Source organism: Lutra lutra, chromosome 4 (genome assembly GCF_902655055.1).
Source record: "Lutra lutra chromosome 4, mLutLut1.2, whole genome shotgun sequence".
Lineage (NCBI taxonomy): Eukaryota > Metazoa > Chordata > Mammalia > Carnivora > Mustelidae > Lutra > Lutra lutra.
In genome coordinates this window covers 40,055,658-40,078,534 of record NC_062281.1, presented here as the reverse complement: position 1 = coordinate 40,078,534, position 22,877 = coordinate 40,055,658, and positions in this window count along the sequence as shown.

Here is a 22,877-nt window from a genome sequence, read left to right as displayed (position 1 = left end):
ATAATACAGCAAGGCGAGCCGGAGAGTACATCTTAATTTTTCTCATCTGTGCAGTGTTTCGGGGTGTATGGAAATGTTCCCGAGACAGGGGAAAGGTTCCCATATTCCCTGGGAGTTGTTCAGAGAGTGTCGTGCAAGGCCAAATACAGACTGAAATAAACAAACCTCCCAAGTCCCTCAGTCCTCTGCTTTGGCCATTTGAGCCCTAGGGCTGTTTTGCTTATTTTAAGTGGGAATTTGGATGGCATTTATCTTTTCGTTGCTTGGTCACCCAAACCCAACCTCCCACTGTGTAAAGCCTGGTTCCTGCTTCCCAAGCCTTGATAGGGAGAGAGTTGGAGATATACCCTAGACAAAGGTGATCAGATCTTCAAGTTCTCTATCAGTTTTATGCCATGGAACCAGGTTACTCTACAGAGATGGGCTTTCCAGTAGTCTTAGCTCAGGTATAACAAAATGTCATGGATTAGAGTCAAAGTCTTCAAAATCAACCACCCTAGGGTCCCAAGCCCCATCAGCTGGACGGTTACCAGTTTCCTCAAAGCTGAGATTCCATTTACTCATCTGTAAAATAAGGGTGATGATATTTACACACCAGAGGTTCTGAGTCCCAATTAATGCCTATAGAGTGCTTGTCCTAGCACCTGACAAAGCCTTAGGGCTCAATAAATGGTATTCATTTCTTTTATCACCATTATCATGTTTATTCTTCAGCTGTAAAAGAATCCCTCCGCATCGTACGATGACTCTAAGGGCTGTTGTCTGCCTGGGTAATACCCAGGAAGAATTCCGCAAACACTACTGAGTCCCTTCCAGAAGCCAGAGAGCTTTCTAGGGGCTGGAAAATGGGGAAAGATGGCCCAGTTCCTGTCCTCCAGGAGCTCTCAGACCAAAACTAGGACTCTCACCAACTGGTTCTGATGAACATTACACCCAGATCATACTTGGCCATGGCTGCTGGCCCACATTGTGTTACTACTCCAGGGAAAAATCAGTTCCTGACTCCAGCTAGAAAATCAGTTGGGTAAGGAAGGAGAGAGCTCCGTCCCATCACTGACAGAGATGTCATCTTGAGTTCTTATTCCACGTGGACATTCAACTTCCAAATAGGGGTGCAGGTCAAGTGTCTCAGCCAAGACCCAAAGAGTGCTTAGGGCAGACTTCACCCCGGGTTTTAGACTTTGACCATAGCTGAAGTTGATGAGCAATTCAATGGGTGGGAATAGGGGAACTGGAAGAAGGAGAAGATGGGGATGGGGGCATAACTTCACCAACTATCAGATCCTCTTGTAGACAAGCCAAAGCTGGAAGGAAAAGGACATTGGCTCTGATCATAGTCTGCCATTTTGAACTCTGTGGAAATTTATTTTAGCTTCTTTTTTTAATGTTTTAGATCATGGACAATTAAAAAAGTAATAGAATGCAAGAAGAGAAAGTTTCGCCCACACAGAAGTCATCTTTGGAGCCAAAACGAAGACATAGCTGAGATGCTTTGCTTTATATCCGTGCCCATGAGAGATGCTCCCTCTTCTGTAGGCCCCATGGGAGGCTTGGAATAGACTCACCAGATTCCAGGAGCTGAGTCTCAGAGGCAGCCAGTCGATGGCCTTTAGGAGGCCAGTGGGGGCATGTCCTCTGATGCCTCTGGTCTGTTTAGGGCCTCTGTCTGCAGCTTGCATTTTTTCAGCTCTCAATCTGTCCTTCGTTCCAGAACACAGCTTATGCTCCACTCGTTGCTCCTTCTAGAACTTTGTCATGAGGTAGAGCAGATTTGATGCCAGGTTTGGGGCCCTTCCTCTGCACTCCCACCTCCCCTCTACTGCGGGTCTCTCCCTCTGGTCATACTTCCTGTTTCTGGTCTGTCTCCCCCACTGGTTTATGAGGCCCTAGGGAAGGGACTATCTCTTATGCCTCACGGGTCTCCAGAACATAGCAGAGAGTCTGGTCCACAGAACTATGCAATAAATACTTGTTGAATGAGCAAATGCCTATATGAATAAACGAATGGCAAAACTCTGCTTGAACAAACCGTATGAGGATCCAGTGAACATCAGTGTGATGTACCTTTAGATCTTTCTGTCTCTGAGACAGGCCCCTTGCCTGCCTTGGGCTGAGAGTCCAGTGTTATAGAACAATCCCTCAGATTTCTTCAAAATTTTTCTGGCAAGTTGAGAGGGTCTATGAGCCATTGTCTTAGAACTTTCTAAAGCTTAACAAGTACCCTACAGCCATACCTTTGAGATGTTCACTACCCTCGCACCATGTCTTAACTTTTCCCAACTAGAGAGGCTGGGGATGAGAAACAGCTTTATCCCTAAATTCAGCAAGTCTGCTTCTTCGTCTTGCATCTAAGTTCACTTGAAATGAAACCATCTGGGGCTCATCTCTCTCTACCCACACCTTCTCATACCAGTTTAAAAGAAACCAGTAGGTACTTTCAATATCCTGCCTGGCTGTCTCCTTAGCCAAATCTGCCATTTCATAGGTATATTCCCATTTTTCACATTACCACAAGCAACAGTGTATCAAATTATCCATCATTACAAAACAAGGAATGCCTTTTTCCAGCCTCCAATCATAATTTCCTGCTTGGTCCCAAAGCCAATATCCTATGATTTCAGTTTTTATCACGGCAGCGTGCCTCTTCCAGGTACCAAATTCTGCTCTAATTATCTATGGCTGCAGAGCCAATCACCCAAAGCTTAGTGGCTTTAAACCACAATTTATTATATCTTGTGGCTTTATGGGTTGACTGAGCTCAGCTGGGTGGTTCTCAATTGGAGTTTCTCATGCAACTGCCGTCATATGTCAGCTAGGGCTGCAACTGTCTGCTGGCTTGGCTGCGTGACTGTTTGAGATGGTTCACCCACATAGCTGGCAGCTGATTCTGGCTGTGGGCTGGGAGCTTGATTAGAGAACCTACCTATAACCCAGGATTCACACAGCATGGAATGTGCTTCCAAGAGGAAGCATTCTAAGAGTGAGCGTTCCAAGCGGCTGAGGCAGAAACTACAACTCCTTATGACTTAACTTCAAAAACCACAGAACATCATTTTCACTCTATTTTATTAGTTAAGCAAGACACTATGGCCAGCCCAGATTTAGAGAGAGACTGGATCTCATCTCTTAAAAAAGGAAGAGAGGAAAAGGAGTTGTGGTCATATTTAATTTGTCACAAAGCTTCTAATCACTAAGATCTGTGTCCTCTCATGAAAAGTAATGGTCCGGGAAGATTATGGGACAGCTCTACATACCTGTAACTTGTTCTTTTAAATGTTGATGTTGACCCGCTCCCGAGGCCATCTTGTTGTCCCTTGCCTCACAAAAATATACACATCCTAGGCATATATGGACCCAATTTACCATTCTTCTGAGCTCGCTATCTGCAAAACATCTGTTAACTCTAACCCATGAATGCCAAAATGGAAACAATGACCCTGTCAGTTATCTATGAGGAACCCAGATCAGGGATATTGTTTCTCCAGGAATAATTAGGGTGAGCTGCTGAAGCAAAGAGGAAAATACACAGATCAAACATGTCGATAACTCACATTTAATCACCACTGTTAAATAGCAGACTGAGGTGTAAGTCCGTGTCCAATTATGCACCTTACGGACCATCGGTTTTGATGGTTTAACGGCCATTGGCCCCGTCTTGCCATCTTCATCTTTTAGAATGGCAATTTCAGGTGGGTGAAAGCAAGGGATCCTTTCCCATTTCTGCTTCCTCTGCCCCTGGTTACAAGCTCAACAGGAGGGATGACACTGCTGGAGAGGGAGGGAAGAGGAATAAAATGCGGCAAGCGTCTCTGCAATTCTGAAGGTAGGTTGGGGGACAAAGAATATATCCTGTGCTGCTCCCACAGCCATTTAGCAGTATCCTTTCCCACAGCGCAGGAGCACTGCAGTGTGGTGAGAGAGAGGGCACAGGCTCTGGAGTCTGATGACACGGATACCGTCCCCACTCCCAACAGCTGAATGCACCACAATGGACAACTTATTCACCCTCCCTGTGCTTCATTTCCTCAGGTCTGAATAATCATCTTACTTCTCGTTGTAGCAGGCAATTCCTTGATCATTCCCTCCTTCTGGAAACACCCACAGAATAAATGAGGCATCAACAAAGCCATCCTGAAACGAGGTCATCAGGTGCATCTGAGGAGATGGCATTTAAGCCAAGAACCAGTAGATTTACAATAGTCATGCCAGGTGTCTTCATTTCCAGTGGCTACGAGAGCAAATTACCACAAACTTGTGGTTTGAGGCATCAGAAATGTATTCTACCACAGCTCTGGGAGCCAAAAGTCCAAAATCAAGTGGGTAGGACCATACTTCCTCTGCAGGCTCTAAGGGAGAATCCAACCATTGTGTCTCCCAGCTTCTGGTGGCCCCAGCGTTCTTTGGCTGGTGGCTGCATCACTTCCCTTCTTACCTCTGTGGTCGCATCGCCTCCTCCTATTGTTCTCTGTGTCTCTGTCCCCTAAGGATATAAGTGATTGCATTTCAGGCCCACCTGGATAGTGCAGGATATGTTTCTCCTGTCAGGATTCTTCACTTAATCACATAGTTGGCCATAGAAGGTAACATCCACAGGTTCCAGGGACTAGTATGAGGACATACCTTTTGGGGGCCACTATTGAACCCACTACGGTGTGGCCAAAGAATAAAAAGAAAGTCGGACTTGGGAGGGCCTCTTCAGGTTGGTAGGGGATTTAGTGTAGCCACAGGAAGCCACCAGTGGGATCAGATAGAGTTTGCCCTGAGATAGGTTCTACAATCACTCTTACTTCTCTGTGAAGAATGGATTTACGGGAAGGGTGAGGAGAGGGACAGCGAGAGCCAATTCAGAGGCTAGTGCCAATTGGAAACCAGAAGGAGGGAGCGAATCGGCCATTCTCAACATCCCTAGGTTACAGGCACGTAATTCTCCGCCAAAGCCCATAATATAATATTGCAGTCTTTTGACAAGGCAAATTCTAATTCTAAATGCTGCAGAACAAAACCCGGTCCTATCTCCACTTTATTTTACCTTAAACCCAGATAATTTACTTCCACTGTTCACTGAAACGAACTCGTGCTCTCTCGGCCACAGAGTCCAGAGGCTCCCTCCATTATACTGATGACATGGCTTTGTGATCAGGAGTTCAAAGTGGCCTTGAGAGGAAGCTGAAACATTTGATTAACGACAGTCAGAACAACCTCACATCCGCTATCATGAAATGAAACACTTGCAGTGGAGCACAGGCAGGTAAGCCACAGACTGATAGCCGCCCCCCCCCCCCACCTCTGTCCCCCCCCCCCCCCGCCCAAGGCTGCTCCTCTGTCCTCTGCAGCTACCTCAGTTGGTGGGTCCAGGAGCTCATAGATGTGCTCAGAAATGGACCTTCTGCGGAGATGAGACCAAGTTTTTTTGTGACTAAAAGGGGCAGTGCTTTGTGAGTTTTCAGCCCAAAATGGACTCCCTCATGCATTGGGCACAGATCACTCAGGTCTGAACTAGGTACACATGCTTAGACAAGCCTCTAAGTTCTATTTCAGAAACTAATTTGGCTCTTCTAGAATTTACCCTTGTGACTGCTTTCTGACCTTGCCTCACAGGGAAGGGGAGAGAGAACCAACATTTGCTGGAGGCCCACTCTGTGAAACGCACTTTCATACACACCCCTGTGGCCAATGGCCGACTGTCCCCTGGTTCTCATTCCACCCTGCCCTGCCCACCTCATTAATGAGACTCTTGATCTTTAACCGGGGTAGAGTGCCAGATAAAATATAGGATTCTCTGTTAAATTTGAATTCTGGATAAACAATGAAAAATGTCTTATTAAAGATATGTCTCAAATTTTGCCTAGGACATACTTATGCTAAAAAATTATTCATTATTGAGGCATCTGGGTGAATCAGTCAGGTAAGGATCCGATTCTTGATTTGAACTCAGGTCATGATTTCAGGATCCTGAGATCAAGCCCTGTAACTGGGCTTTGCACTGGGCATGGAACCTGCTTAATACTCTCTCTCTCCCTCTCCCTTGCCCCTCCCCACCCACTGCTCACACACACACCGACACTCTCTCTCTTTCTAAAAAAGGAAAACAAAATATTCATTATTTATCCAAAACTCAAATTTAACTGGGTGTCCTATATATTTTTTGTTAAATCTGGAACTGGGTTGCCCTAAATAAAGATGGCATTTCTCAGTTTCCCTTGAAGTTAGGTAAGACCATGTGATAAAATTCTGGCCAAAGGTATATAAATGAAAAAAAAAATTTTTAAAGGAATTGGTGTGCTCTACTCTCTTTCTTCTTCTTACCTGCAGGCTGGAATATAAAAGTGATGCTGGAGCTCCAGCAGCTATTTTGGACTATGAGGTTATCTGAGGAATGGGAGCCACTCATGTAAAGCAGCAAGCTACAAGGATCTTGGTCCTTGGTCTAGAACCCAAGCAAGAAATAAACTTCCATTTTATTTAAGCCACTGTTATTTGGATTTTTTTTTTTTTTTTTGCTACTTGTAGCTGAAACTTACACACTATGTCGTCTAATCTATGTCACTCAATCTTCAAAGTAAAGCATATTATCCACATTTTGGCAAATAGAATCCCGAGGCTGGAGAAAATTTAAGTAGCTTAGCTAAGGTGGTCACAGTAATTTTGAGCCAAGTTTTGAAACCCCAATCTACTTGCACTGTATTATTTTCTATACCTAAGTGCTTCTCTGAGTGAGAATTTCTATCAAATTCCCAAGAGTTTGGAACATAATATTAAATTTGCTTCCATACGTCTAGTATCTAAAGCATTTAGCTCTTCCCTCATCACAGGCGCAGAATATGGCATCTGTGAGTGTTATGCAATGTGGACCTCCATCTTGATGTCTAAGACTTGAGAGAATGGCACCGAAGGACACATTTTATTTGTTTCCTTTAGGGTCTCTAAACAAATTTATTTGGCCTATATTTTAACAGTTCCCTGCAAAAAATGTCTTAACTGAGTAATGATTCAATACGAAGCCCTCAGCTTTTATAGAGAATCAGCATTAAAGGATCTATTTGAAGGATGTTTCTGTGTCTTTTGAAACATATTGTGTTGCTTGGGGTTCCTTGTAAAACAAAATTTTCATGCAGTAAATTTCACAGAGAACTTAATGCCGGGGGAAAAAAAAATTTAAATCTACTTGGGTCCAAGTCCGTTTCCTTTCCTCCCCTTCCCTTTATCTTACCTTACCTTTCCTTCCACCCTCCCTCCCTCCCTTCTTTCCTTTCTTTCTTTTTACCAAACATTGAGAGAATAATAAAGTTTCCTGGACTCTTTGAGCTAAAACTCAGGTTCATTTGCAGTCTTTCAATCATCTAGATACTAAAATATTTATTTGTTTTTTCTTTCTTTCTTTTTAATCTTTTTTGTTTTATTCCTCCAATATTATTCTTTCTCATCTCTAATTATCCACTTTGGATATATTTTTATTACTGTAGATCACTTCAAACCTGCCTTCATTTACTTAACAAATGTTTATTCATTGTCTCCCTTGCACAAACCCCAGAAAGAGATGAGTTACTGGGTATAAATTCCTAACTGAGCCTTAGCTTGTAAGTCATGAGCACTATTTTCTTTTGAAAGGTACTTTTAAGTACCAAATAATCTATTCCAGAATTTAGGTGATGAAACCCAGTATTTCCCCAGATTTACATTTTTTCCCCATTTTGAATACCAAGATATTAGTGCCGCCCCCCCCGCCCCCAGTCTTCTAACAGAAGACGTGCAGCTGCCACAAATCTCAGGCACCATTAACAGTACCAGCCCTGGGGAGAACTGTGACGAGGTCAACATGTTCACAGCAGCCATTCTGCTCCCTTCTTATTCTCGGGGGGTGGGGGTACTGGCAGCCTGAGTGGGGCGTTCCTGGGTTTCCAATCACTAAGTACTTTGGGGCCTCTTCTCACACTCTTCCAGCTACCAACATCCTAGTCGAAGGACGTTACATGCATGTATATCTCTGTATAAAAGTCATCCTTTTCCTTCCCTGGGAACAATGGAGGGGCAAATTAGGGAATGAAAGGAATTGTGTACACTAGTGAATAGGGCCCCTCAAAAATGTGAAAGGAAGAGAGGAGGTAAGAAATCGAGGCCGTCATGGCGTCTGAAATTGGCCCATGGAGTCAGGCATGCTCCAAGCTTACCTTGCCCCGCGTGAGGAAGCACCAGCAGGTCCGGGTCTCCATGGTGATGCAGCCTGGCTTGTCAAATATTACTGAGCTTTCAGAGAGTGGAAAAAAACACCACCAAGCAGACAGCTTGAGTTTTTTCTTTAGCCTGGATGTGGGAGTGGAATTTTGATTTTTGACTCCCATCCCTAGAAATGGTTGACCCCATCATCTAGGAGAGCCTGCATTTTCTGCCAACTTAAGCTGAAAGGACAGCCCCACAACAGTCCCTCTTCCTGACCATGGGGCCCTCGACGTGGGCCTCACAGAGAAGCGCTGGAGCTCTCCCCGAGTTCGGTGCCTCCCTCCACACATCACCTCTGCCTACACTCTTGTGGTGGATGACACATCTTGATTCTGTTCCCTGCCAGCCTTGATGGGTGGCTCACCTGTGGGGACACGTCATGGTTTATGAAGTGCTTTCACATACTCTGTGAAGTAGCTTTTTATGCTCGGCTTGGCTGTTGAGGAAACAAACTCAGGAAAATTTAGTGACTGGCTTACGGTAAAAAAAAAACAACAAACCAGCAGAGTCAGGCCTGAGAGGCCATTGCTTTAACTTCCGGGCAAGAGTTATTCTCAGGCCTCTTTTTTTTTTTTAAGATTTTATTTATTTGACAGAGAGAGATCACAAGTGGACAGAGAGGCAGGCAGAGAGAGAGAGAGGGAAGCAGGCTCCCCGCTGAGCAGAGAGCCTGATGCGGGACTTGATCCCAGGACCCTGAGATCATGACCTGAGCTGAAAGCAGAGGCTTAACCCACTGAGCCACCCAGGTGCCCCCTCAGGCCTCTTTTGTTAAGTGTTTGCTAGGAGCCAAGCAAGATGGCCTCGGGAGACTGAGCTTGGGCCTCACCCTTCCCCAGTGCTCTGCACAGGTTCTCATGTCCTCAGCAGTGTCTGGGGACTCCATTCCCAGGCCGTGAGTCTGTTAGCGTCAGAGACAGTGGATGGTTCTAATTCCAACTGCCCAGTGCCTCGTGTGATATGTGAACAGTAACAGAGGAGTGGAAGGCCTTGGGGCTCGGCCTTCTGTGCTGTCTCCCCAGCATGCTAATAGCTCTCTGGCCCTTCCTGCACCCTGTATAGAAAAAAAAAAAAGAAAGAAAGAAAGAAAAAGAAAGAGAGAAGGAAGGAAGGAAGGAACGAATGAACAAACATGGGTGGGAGGGAGGGAAGAAAGAACGAAAAAGAGAGAAAGGGAAGGAAGGAGGCAGAGAGGAGGAAGAAAGAAAGAAAGAGAGAAAGAAAGAAAAAGGAAGAAAGAAAGAGAGGGAGAGGGAAAGAGAGAGAAAGAAGTAGAGAAAGAGAGGAAGGAAGGAAGCAGAAATGTCTTTTTTCCTTACAAAGTCATCTCCACTGTACCACTGCCATATTCAGTGTATCAGTGAGCAGATTTGGGATGCGGTGGGACATTTTAGTGGGAGAGATTTAAGGGCCTGGAATAACCTCTGTCTCACCCAGTCCACTTCAGAAAATCAAAAAAGCCAGAATATGATCCTCTTTGCTGTTTCTGTCTTAATGGTTTTGGGACTGTCGTCAGTGGAAACAGCATACTTTGCAATAAAAATATTCCTGGCTGGCCAAGTGGCACATCTGGTCGGTCATGACAAGGGAGAGAAGGGACTCTTTCATCCCCCAGCAGCTTAGGAGAGGGATCTGGGCGGGCCTGCCCCTGGGAATGTTTGCAAAGTGTCATCTGAGGAGCCCTAGGAGAGCTGGGATGATGGATTTCATAAGTGAGATCAGGAAAACTCATCCAGAATAAAGTTTGGATGGCTTTATGAAATCATGGAACAGAAGAGCTCCTAAGTGGGGATAATTAATCTATCCATCTACTGCTCTGCAGGACAACATTGAAATTACACCAGAAAATTCACCTTTTTGTTTTAATCTGCACAATAGGAAGCTCTGAAAACCTCCCTGGATGATCGTTTTAAATACCTCACAGACTTCGTGAGAAGAAAAATTTTCCTTCTTCCTAACCCAAATCCCTCTTGCTGAAATTCAAATCCACTTCCTCTTGTTTAGGAAGCAGTGGAGGGTTTCACGTCTTGACCCATTTGCACCAACACATGAAATAAACTTACTGTTTCTTAGAAGACCTTGTGAAATATACCTGGTAGGATGCTTTGTTGCAAGTTCCAAATACCCAACTAAGTAACTAAAACAATAAAGATCTTTGGAGTGGGGATGCAAGGTCTAGGAATGGAGGAGTCCCAGACACAACTGAGTAGGATGTGAGAAGCAAGAACAAAGCACTGGGAGATTGAAGGGGATGGAGCTGCGGACCTGTGACCCGCACAAATAGAAAGTGCAGAGGTAAGTTGAAGTTTGGAACCTTAATAATGCCAGTAAGGACTTGGGGTCTTTTATCTTTTCTACTCAGAGTCATCTGAAAGCTATTTCCCTCAGGGTGGCAAAATAGCTACTGTGGCTCCAGCCCTTACATCTTTATAACATACCATCCCTTCCAAGCAACAATCCTGACATCTCCCTTGATGAGGCCAGCGTGGGTCATGTGCCCACACTTGAACCAGGAAATGGAGTGTACTGATTGGCCCCTCGATCTGGGAGTGAGGTTCCCAGAAGCATCTGGGTTTTGTGGGGAAGAAGAAAACACAATGAAAACCTCGGTGCTGTTAGGGAGGGAGAAGGCGAGTGATTGGATGCCCCTGAAAGTTAAAATGCACGATATGACTTTCCACACCTAGGACGTATCCTCAGACCTATGGTCTGTCCACTTAGAGAGAGAGATTTATAACCCCCACAGATCAGTGATGATGGGAATGACCTGGGCACGTGTTAAAGATGCAGCTCCTCTCATTCCTCCCCGGAGCTTCCAGTCAGTGGGTCAGGGATGGGGCCTGGGAGTTTGTAACTCAATGTGTTCTCCAGGTGATGCTTGTGAGACCACCTCACCCCCACAACCCACCCCAGCACATGCTCTCCTTGGTCCTACAAGCAGGGGAGTACATGGGGGCTGCAAAGATCTTCAAGCTGAGGGGAACATGATCAAATGGTATGCGTTCTGGATATAGAAGAGACTTCTGGAAGGTGCTTCTGGACCTGGCCATTGTGAGTACTGGTCAAAAGTCTGTGGGTGATAAAGAAAACAGTCACAGGCCCTTGTTGGGCATGAGCTCTGCGAAGGGTGCCAAGCTGAAGCGCTTTCCGTGTGATGCGCCCTGTGAGTGATACGTCTCCTTCTGCAGATTTTCTGGGAAAACCAGAGAACACCATCCTTCTAAAACATTCTTTTGAAGAAGTAAGGAAACTTTATAATATGTCAAAATCCCCACATAGTGTTTTATTTGGTATCTATATATTTAGTATCTATATAATATCCAGAAGTCACTATTTTGTCAAAGTTTCTTCAGTTGAAGTCACCTTAAGCAGTTTTAATGTACTGGAAGGATCCCTGAGGTGGAGCTGGAGGGTGGTCAGGGTCCTAGAGGGACTCCCTGGGTTTGTGCTCCTCTCCAAACGTGCCCAGCCCTTCCCCCAACCCCACAAGCGCGCTCTCCCTGCCTCACCCAGGAAGACAACGCCACCTCCATGGCTCCCAGTTACATCGCACCTCTGGCCAGTCACCTGCACCCAAAGGCGATTTTTGCATCACAGCTGCAAATTCTAAAAGGGAGACTCCGGTCAGCTAAGCAAAGGCAAGACAGCAGCCTCGCATCCAGTTAGCTATGACGGGGAAGAAAAGGGCTCAGTTTGTACCAACACGGGGCCAGAGCCAGTTTCTACTGGGAGAAGGAAGTTCGTTCTCAGGAAAAAAAAAGTCATTGGAGGTTGAGAAGATGCCCACCAAAAGGCCATTGACGCAAGTACTGTAAATCCCATAGCTCTTACGTGAATTTTTATTGTCTTCATCCCAGAGGCATCTGGAAACATTTAAAAAAAAAAAACTTGTGGTGCGTATGTACAGAGCTGGACACACTCATGGCTGTCCCAACCGACTGCACTAACCCCTCCATCCTCCCAGGTCCAAGGCCAGCACGTGGGAGCCAGCGCTCTAGAGGAAGAGAGAGAAACTAGTTGCTTCTTGGGAGTCCTTGACCTCTCTGGTGATGTCCTTGCAAAGAAATGGGAGGAGGTATGGTTATTTGTTAGAGGTGATTAGAGAAAGAGACTGGCTTCTTGCCCCTCGGCATCTCTCCAGGACCTCCCTCCTTGGCAGGGCCTCGGAGACCACCGGCCACCAAGCCTGTGTGGCTCATGGTACCATTTCAGCATTTCAGCCTTTGCAGGCAGCGGACGGCCCACTTCCTGGCAGCTCCAAGCTGCAGGAGACTATAAAATGAGCCCTGATGAATGGATGTCTCTGCAGTCATATTGAACTCTTGGATTTATTCTTGTTGATAATTTGAGTGGAGGAGACCACAGGGACTCTTAGTGGTATATGGAGGAGATAAAATTCTAATGAATGAAGCTTTACCTCGTTGCTTAAGGATTAATGCATAATTAAGAGGGCTGTTGACCCTAATTGAAATGATGTTGCCAAGGTGAGCCGAATGGTAGTTCTGGACCAGAGAGAGTTTCCTGCCCATAGCAACTCTTCTGCAAGCAGAGGAGCTCTGGGCGAAGTTTAGAAATGTGCTTCACTCATGAGGGCTTTGTAACCTGGATATGGAACTAGATCTGAGGAATGGTGCCGATCAGATTCTGCCTTCCATAGGCCTCCTGGCAAAGCAAACGGGACCAAGAGAGACTCAGGAGGTCCGTGCATTCCAGGCCACCATGCAAGGTCTCTCCACTGGGCACCTAGATGAAGAAATTCCAGAAACTCCCAGAAAAAGGTAGCATGAAAAAAATACAGACCTGGGGGCCAGCCCTAGCTCTGCTTCTCAAGCCCTCGTGGGACCTTGGACAAGTCACTTAACCTTTCTGGCTCTCAGGTCATCCAGAAAATGATATTCCTCACCTGGCCTCTCTGAAGGTCACATGAAATGTTAAAATGCTTCATAAATGTTGAAACCCTGTACTCATACATAGGGAGGGCCCTGCTACTGGAAGAGTCATATGCAAGTGCCTGAAATCAAAGCAAAAGGTTTTAGAGCATAAAAACATTCACTACCAAAGTGTATAGTACGTATGATATCAGGCGTCCGTCCAGACCTCCTTACAATTCGTTAATACTCCTTTCCACCAAAAGCGAAAGGCTGCCCCTTCCTAATGGTCTGACCTCTGCAATATCTGGCCATATTTGCAAACCCAGTGCGAATGGATGGCAAAACAAAATTGCAGATCATGCAAAAAAACGAGGGATTTCATGTGGTCAATGGAAGTGATGTTGAAGAGTTCTACATTCAGTCATCTAAGTCACTGACCCAGGAGCAAGGCAGAGGTAGCCAATAACCAAATTACGAGAGAAAAGCAAAGTTAGTGTTGCTTCGAAGAACACAATTTGAAGAGGAAAGATTTTCAAGTGGCATTTGGAGGATGTGATAAAACTCTCAAGTAATTTTTTAAAAATTAATCTTTTTTTTTTGGATTGTGCTACAAAGATTAAGTGGAAAAAATTTAATGTTAACAACCAGGCAATTTTGTCGGAAAATTTTCACATGCAAGAAGTTTATTTCATTTATTCTTTAAGAAGTAGCTGGTAGCTGGTATTGTTAAAGTTCAGCTTATTTTTATAAAAAGCTTTTAAAGAAAGTTTATTTCTAGGCAAAATCACAAACCAGGATGTGTGGCGTGTGTGGTTTGTTTGGCGTTCTTCCCTTCTGCCCCCCACCTATCTTTATTCTCAGATAAGTAGGACTTTTTATAATTGTTGAGTTATTACGGTTAATTTAACTATTTCCTCATCTCCCTCAATGGAAATGGTGTTGACAGTCTCTTTCAGCCAAAGGGAGGGAAAGGAATGACTTTCGAAGCTCTTTGGAAACGGGAAGGCCCAGGGTGTTGCTCTTTCAGGGATGAAGCCAAGATGGCTTGGAAACAATACAGTGAGAAGTGAGCCCAATTTTCTGGGCAGAAGGGATGCTGGCGAGCCAAGCTGCGGGCCCAGAGACAGGATGTGAGTGCCATGGCCTTCGTGCCCCCGCAGCCAGGCTGCACTTGGCTACTCCGGCTGGCCAGGCAGATGCCCACCATGTCCTCTCCAGCAGCTCCACCTCTCCCTTCCCAAACTGAAGAGGACCAAACTTCAGCCAGAAGAGTCAGGGTTTGGGGGGGTGGGTGCTGGGTGTCTCAGTCGGTTAAGAGGTTAAGTGTCTGCCTTAGGCTCAGGTCATGATCCCAAGGTCTGGGGTCGGGCTCTGTGTTGGGCTCCCTGCTCATCCGGGGAGCCTGCTTCTCCTTCTCCCTCTGCCCCTTCCCCTGCTTGTGTTTTCTCTCTCTCTGTCAAATAAATAAAATCTTTTTTTTTTTAAGTTTTTTTTTGTTTTGTTTTGTTTTTTAATTCACTAGTCAGAGAGATAGTAGAGAAGCAAGGGGAGTGGCAGGCAGAGGGAGAAGAAGAAGCAGACTCCCCACTGAGCAGGGACCTGACAATCCTGACTCAATACCAGGACTCTGGGATCATGACCTGAGCTGAAGGCAGACACTCAACCCACTGAGCTACCCAGCTACCCAGGCATCCCATAAATAAAATCTTTTTAAAAAGGTTTTTTTGTTTGTTTCGTTTTGTTTTTTTTTTAAAGAGTCAGGGTTTCAGGACACCCTGGTTGACCCTTCACTGAGAATTTAACTTAGCTGTTCTCATCAGTATCCCTTGGAAATGAGCCCTTACCTTACTAGCAAATTGGCTGAGGAATTTAACTTGCCAGAATCCTTGGTACTTACCCCTGCAGGTTCTGGGCCTTTCGAGGATATGCAGCTGGAAGGGAAGGTCTTAGGATGCTGCCAGGAAGACCCGGGTTCAAATCACAACTCTAAAAGCTTCCTAGTTGTGTGACCTCGGGCAAATTACTTGATCCGCCTAAACTTCGATTTTCCCTTCTGCAAAACGGGAAGGGGTTTCCTAATAGGTCTGCCTCATGGGTTTTGGGGTGTATCTGAGGCCAGACTCCCCAGAAGGAGAAAAAGAGAGGAGGACTCGTGTACAGGTGATTTATTTAGTTGAGGAAGCAGGCAGGGACCGGGAAGTGTCAAAGTAAGAGATGGTTTCCCAGCCTGATCCTCCCGGGCACGTGGGAGGATGTTTGTACATTGGTTTATCCTGCTCACAAGCAAACCGGGCTTTTGTGCACCTGCATTTGTTGCTCAGGGGCTGAGGACCATGAAGGGAGGTAAACTCCAGGCACTCTGCACTGTGGGCAAAGGATCCCCAGGCAACCTTTGCTGAGAGTCACAAGTGTAAACCGTTGGCAGTAGCATTATGGTGGAAGACCCAGGGATCTAGGCGGAGGACACATGGCATCTGACATAGCAGGGGTTAAATGAGATGATGTGTGTACAGCACCTAGCACAATTACCGTTGTTGTTGCCCCCATAGTTCCAATGATGAAAATTTGATTACCACCCTCTTGGGCATTCTGCTAGGGGATGTGCCCTCTGGGCCCATGTCGAGGAGCTGGTGGTGAAGCTTCCATACAGGTAAATAATACATTTAACTCACAGGAAAGAGAAAGGGCACTAACATTTATTGAACACCTGCTGTTCAAATGTCAGGCACCGGGCTGAGTGCTTTACATGAACTGTCTCATCGACTTCTTACAACACCCCCATCAGGTAGGATTCGTATCTTCATTTTTATGGTTAAAGAAACAGATCCAGGAAATCAAAATGAATTACTCACTGTCACGCGGCTAAAAGGCAATGGAGCCAGGAGCCAAATGTGGTTACTTCTAGGGGATAAAGCAATCTGCTTTTCACCCAAGCTACAGAAGCTGCCCCTAAAAGGGGGATATGAAGGAGCCTACCTGTTGCCTGCCCCGTATATTCTAAGCAGCAATGTGCCCAGCTAAAACAATACATAGCTCAGTTTCCCTTGCAACTAAGGCTGGCCAATAAAAGTAAATGAAGTCATTGTGTGCGGCTCCTTTAAGTAAAATGGATCCTATCGGGAAGCATTCTTTTTTCCCTTCTCCCTTCATTCTCCTTCTCAGAACACAGATGTAATGGCTGGTGCTCCAGAAGCCATCTTGGGCTATGGAAGCTGGAGGCCTATAGATGAACTCTGAACCTAGGTATGTGGTCTCATTTTATGCCAAAGAAAATAAACCTCTATGTGACTGAAGTCACTTTTATTTCTGTTGTCGGTTTCTAGCAGCTGGCCCTAATCCTAACAGATTCCGATTATAAGAGAGCAATGAGTTCTTTTAAGAAAGACTCTACTATCTTGAATCAAAGTAAACCACCCACTTGCTCCAGGCCCTCTTTCCTGGATAAATGTTGATACATTTTTGTGTCACGTTTTTTGACATACTATGAAACTGAACCCATTACGCCCCAGCCCACATGTGGCTTTCTTAATCACAACAGATAATGTCAGATAAACCGCAAGCAGCCTGAGGTTTCAGAATTTCCAGGGCGGGTATGATTTCCTACCTGTTGAAACTGGGGAAACTGGGCACATGCTGGGAGATAAGCCCTGAACTGAGGGTTCTCAGAAAGCCTGGAACCATGCCCACTGCCACCTGAATTTCTGTACTTCCCCACACATCGCCCTTTTTTTGTTCTCTCATAGAAACAGCAACTGGCTTCTCCCTGGGGAAGTGTTTGGCCCTGTATCTCTCAGCCTCCTACACTTCCCACTTTTTGACACCTTTTTTCTCTGATTGCAGTCCCAGGAAATGGTGTGTGCCCGATGACCTGACAATGGCTTCAATCTATATTCTGCCATTTGAGGAAAGAGTTGACCAGAAGCTTCTGTCAATAGTGGAAGCTCCTTGGTCTGGAGCCCAGCGGAAGGCTTACCTAATCAGAGATGGTTTGTCAAAGTAAATTTCACATGAAACTGATTCTAGCACCTTGGGACGGGCTGTTGGAATAAATAATCACCATACACATATTGTTAGCTATGCCTCGTTAGAGATGGATTTTTGGAAATGGCATCCTGAAGGCTGCTTATCTGTCAATGCTCCTTTTAAGCATGGTAAGTGGTCCAGATTGGCTTTTCTAAAAAATGAGACTGTTGCCATGGCCAGGTGCAATTCATCATGGTTACTGGTGTCGCGGGGGCCAAAGGGAGGGATGTGAAGGCCCGAGTTCACCTTCGGAACTTGCAGCTTCAAGTGCTGGAGGAAATCTGGGAAGGTGTTTCTCTGCAAAGTGAAAGCTTGATCAGAACTCTTCCAAAGGAGGATGTTGATGTCCGCGTGACGACATGCCAGCTTCGAGTCATTGTGACTTCCCACACCTCCTCTATGTGTCTCTTGCCTCCCCTACTCTTCAAGCTGTGTTTGACTAACTCTATGGGGCCCACCTTAATACAACAAAGATATACTGGCTGGAAAACAGCTCTGTCCCCATGGATGGACCGAAGAAGGTAGAGAGTTCCTCTTTATTGTCTCCAGGCAGGACTGTGACAGGGGCGCTCCCTCGGGGTGCTTTTTTTTTGCTCCCCCACCCCTCCCCATGAAGGCAGGGACTGACCACTGAGCTCTCCATTCCTTGGGCACAATACAGCCCTGGTACATAGTAGATGTTCCAGACACAAATCAAGTTGAATTGGGATGGGCACACCCTCTGTTTGGGCTTCTTTTAACTGTGAGTAGTTTCTCTACCATGAGAATTACTAGCCAGGCCCTCTCACACACCCCAACCCAGCCTCACTGCTTCAGAAGACAAGCATTCCAGCTAACTTCGGCACGAGGCTGTGGGGGGATTGGAAGCTGCTGCCAATATTGGTACTAAGGCAAGACTAATATCTCCTTGAGAGCCTAGCAAGTTAAAACCTCACAGCTGTCCTGTCAGGGGATGCTGAGGAACATCCCGATTCTGTTATTGGTGAGAAAACAAAGACACAGAGAGGTTACTTGAGTCGGATCTAGGAAAATATCCAAATATAGAGATTCTCATGAACTGTGAAAATCTAGATTTATCATAAAGGCAAGTTAAACACTAACTGAAAAAAAGAAAAATGTTAACTTACTTTACAAAAGGATTCCTTTATATTTCCTTAAACCTGCCAGGTGTCTTTGTGTTCGTAAAGTGTAGCTGTTAACCAAAAAAATTGTGAGATACAACTTTCAGCATGATGTTTGGTCCTCAAAGCAAGGATCATGTGTCCACTGGAGCTTGGCCTTAGTCGATCTGTATCCACGAGGTTAGTGTAGAGCTCATGGTCACATTTCCACAGAGGAGTCCGGGGGTCATTCGAGTGTATCATCAAACGGTCTTCACCCAGTTTCACTGAGTGAAAAAAGGACACAAATCCCGAGTCCTTTTGGGAATGGCCCTGCCTTCAAGGGGCCCAAATTAGCCACAGCTGTGATGCTAAACTGATTAACTATTGGCTATTTTGTTCACCCTTCCGGGGGCTTGTTTTCCCAGGGAGGAAAAAAATCTAAGGGGTAAGATAAGGCAATTTTATGTTCTTGTCAGACCTGATATTCTAGAATTCTAAATCAGGAGGAACAGAGGCAGAGGGGTGGGAAAGGTTAGAATGGGCAGGAATGGTTACCAGGTGAAAAATAAAGAGGATGAAGACATTTTATTCAAATTCCCACCAGTGCCGTATGAATAGCTGCAGCATTACTCATAAGAACACGCTAGCCAAATGCATCCCATCCAGGCTTGCCTTGAATTTGGGAAGGGTGGTGTTCGTGAAGGGTCCATTGCTTAACATTCCCCAGGGAAGTGTTTCCATAATCCGTTCGGTTTCTAAAGCACCAAAAGGAGAGGTTCCTGTTTCAAGGGAATCCGCACTGAGGCTGGGAATCGGGAGAGCTTTCAAGCTCTCTCCAAAACGGAAGTTGCCCTCGTTAATGGTTTTCTTTGCAGAGACCACCCTGCTGGCATTCAGCAAGATGAACAGGGACAGTGTGTGGTGCTCGAGGATCCGGGATCCACTGCAACAGCCCTTGACTTACGCTCTCTCTCCTTAAAAAACAAAGGCCTGAAGTTTATGGATGTGTTCATGAATGGGAGGTCCATTGGAAAGAAAGATTCTAGGATGTAAGTAATGGCCGGTGACAATAGGGGCTTCAGGGATTCCTAACAAATTAGTGCTCCCTGCATTTCAATCTGTCTGCTCAGCCCACAGCCGGCTGCCCAGTCCTGTTCAGCTTCTCTAGGAACAGAGAGAGAGAGAGACAGAGACAGAGAGAGAGGGAGCTGAGTCATCCCCAAGGCTCCACTCCTCAGTCCTCCCAGGAAGGAATTAGACGTGCTGGTTAGTTCAGGGGTTAGCCTGGGGGCTTTCCTCTCCGCAGAGAGTATCTTTTTCTGTTTCCTTGTGAGGACTAAACATCCATTGTGTCTTGATTAGGAGCCCAATGAATGGAATGCAGGGCGATCAATCCCTACAGTTCTAACCTGCTCTCCATGTTTCTGTGAATCCAAGGGATGTGGTGCAGCTGCCATATTGCACAGCTCCAATGGGCTGCATTCCCATGACGATCCCAAGCTGCGGTTTGGGATTACTTTTAACCCCACTTGGCACCTAGTACATCATTGAACCACAATCTATATTCTTGTTTTTTTTTTTTAAGATTTTTATTTATTTACTTATTTATTTGACAGAGAGAGAGAGAGAGAGCACAAGTAAGCAGAGAGGCAGGCTCCCTGCTGAGCAGAGAACCTGATGCGGGGCTCGATCCCAGGACCTTGGGATCATGACCCGAGCTGAAGGCAGAGGCTTAACCCACTGAGCCACCCAGGCACCCCCACAATCTACATTCTTAAACTTAAACCTAAATCTATTTGTTCCCTGTCTACTCGGTCATTTTTACTGCTTAAATTCTGAGACTATTGTATACAGTTCTTGTTTCCTTGTTTCTTGTTACCAGCCTCGAGAAAAATCAAGCTCTGGGGCTAATTAACAAGGTCACTGGCTCCAGACTGCACTCAATTTTGTGAACAGGCCAGCAACCTTTACCTCACCTTCAAGTCATGCCTCCACCCCCACTGATGTAATATGAAGACCTTTGTCAGCCCTAGACTCCCCCTAAATCATGTAAGATACATTAAAACATACCCACAGCTTTCATGGAGAGATAGATAAAGAAAGAGGAGAAAGTGACTCACATATATAATTTTTATATATAATATTGTTATTTATGTTATATATTAATTTTATTGTAACTTTTTGAAAAGATGTTTCATTTTCATAAATTTGAGTGTATAAAAAATAAATTATTTTTATGATCCAAACTTCGTATTTATTATAATTATACGAGAACTATACATAATCCATTATTAGATGACCTAATGTTACATTTTACCTACATTTCTTCATTTATTCTTTTAGCTTTGAAATATTCTGGCTATATTTATAGCGGATAAATATTTTTATGAAACCTGAAAAGCTTGTAGGCCTAGATGTAAGGACTCTAGGATAAACAGCCCTGCACTGCTTCCCACAGCCCCGCACTACCTCAGCCAGCCCAAATCTCTTTCTGGTGAATCCCAAGTAACTTCTGCTCCCATATGGTGCCTCGTAGGTGGATATTGTTGCTGGGTTCACACTTCTGCTATTCCAGGTTCCATGGTTACCTGACATGACCCCACCCCAGAGAGTTGCTGATCTTTCTTCTCTTTCAAGGATTGAGGCTCCCTCCTATGGATAATTCATACTACCTTCTCTAAACATTGGACCACGGGGTTACTCAAGTGGCTTCTCTCTGTGCCCCTCCCCTCCCTGCCCAGAACCCATGTCTCAAGATGGACACCAGAGCTTGACCTGCCCCTGCACCTGGGTGGATTCCTGACTCCCTGGGAAGTCTTCACCATCTCACCTTGCGTTGTAAGTAACCCCAGTATCTGGTGGCCTCACTAAAGACCGATGCACTTATTTTCCGAAGGGCCTTAGAAATCTGTCTTGGCATCCCACAATGACCTGCACTCGTACCTTAACATCATTTTATTTTATTTTATTTTATATTTTCTTTAAAAATAGCTTTATTGAGGGGCACCTTAACAGCATTTTACACTTTTCAAAGAATCATTAAGAAAGATAAAAAATGTTTTAACATCGTGTGCCAACTATACTCAAAAATAAAAGATGTTTTGACTCAGGAAGAGGTTCTGTCCTAAGAATATTTTGACTGCTAAGAACAACCATTCAAACCACAATTAATTCATCATGGACACATTTTTGTACTGAAACTACTTTCTTGAACAAACTCCATTAAGTCAACTTAATTCCTTAATCAATTTTTTTTTAAATAGCCCAGTTAAAGCCTTTACAATTCTTTCCACCTTTATTGGTAATGAATTTTACAGAAGTTATTTTTCATTGGGATTTCTTCTTTCCCGTGCAAATTTTATAATAAAGCTTTGGCCATTGATCAGGGTGATTTGTTTATATCAAATATTAGAATTGTAACTTCTGCCCTTGAACATTTATGTTGCAGACCTTATTTCTACAAAGTTTGGTTGTTCCCAAACCAGGCTTCACAGACTGGAATTCCACATTGAAGCAGATTTTAAACACTATCAACTTTAATTTCTGTTGGTCATTTCTCCCAGTGATATTCATTAGGAATTGTATAGAAAATGGAGAGTGGTATTTCTTTTCTTTTTTCCCTTCAAGGTTATTTATTTATTTATTTGCTAGAGAGAGAGCATAAGCAGGGGGAATAGCAGGCAGAGGGAGAAGCAGTAGCTCCCCACTGGGCAAGCAGCCAGATGCGGGACTAGATCCCAGGACCCCAGATGGTGACCTAAGTGGAAGGCAGACCCTTTGCTGACCGAGCCACCCAGGCGCCCCTCTTTCACAGCAAAGCCACAGACTGCTGTGGGCACTGGTCCTTCCAGCCACTGGAGCAGGCCTCTTGTTTGGGGCTGGATTGTGTGCAATGAGTAGATAAAGCATGAGCTCTGGAATCAAATCATTTGGGTTAAATTGGGCAAGTTATTTAATCTCTCAGTTTCCCCACTGGTAGAACGGGGTCGACAGTAATACCGAAAGGGAGGGTTCCTTGCAAAAATTAGAGCACAAAGCACGAAGAGTGCTTCATGTGGTCCATGGCACGTAATCCGTATAGGAATTGACAGCTCTTATTACCGCAGTTACCTGAAAAACTCTCTCCGTTTTCTGTTACCTTCCCCAAACCTAATGGCTTAAAATAACAGTCATTTACGGCTGAATAACAGTAACTCTGGCTGAATTATATTCTGTTGTATGTATATACCAGATTCTCTTTATCCCTTCAGTGGTTGATAGACATTTGGGCTGTTTTCACCTTTGGGCTACTGCGAACCGTGCCGCTGTGAACATCCGCGTATCTTACAACTGTTTGTGGGAATGAAATGAAGTCCTGGTACCTGCCACTGCACGGGTGAATACATTATGCTAAATGAAAGAAGCCAGTCAGGAAAGGTCTGTCTCCATAGAGACGGAAAGCAGATTGGTGGTTGCCAGGAGCTAGAGGTAGGTGGGGAAGGGGCACGGAAGGCTTGATGGGGACAGGGTTTGCTTTTGGGGTGATGATTTTGGGGCTTTGGAACTAGAAAGGGGTGGTGATTGCACAACACTGTGACACTGTGAATATACGAGATGCCACTGAATTGCACTCTTTAAAATGGTTAATTTTATGTTATGTGAATTTAATGTCGATTAAAAATTA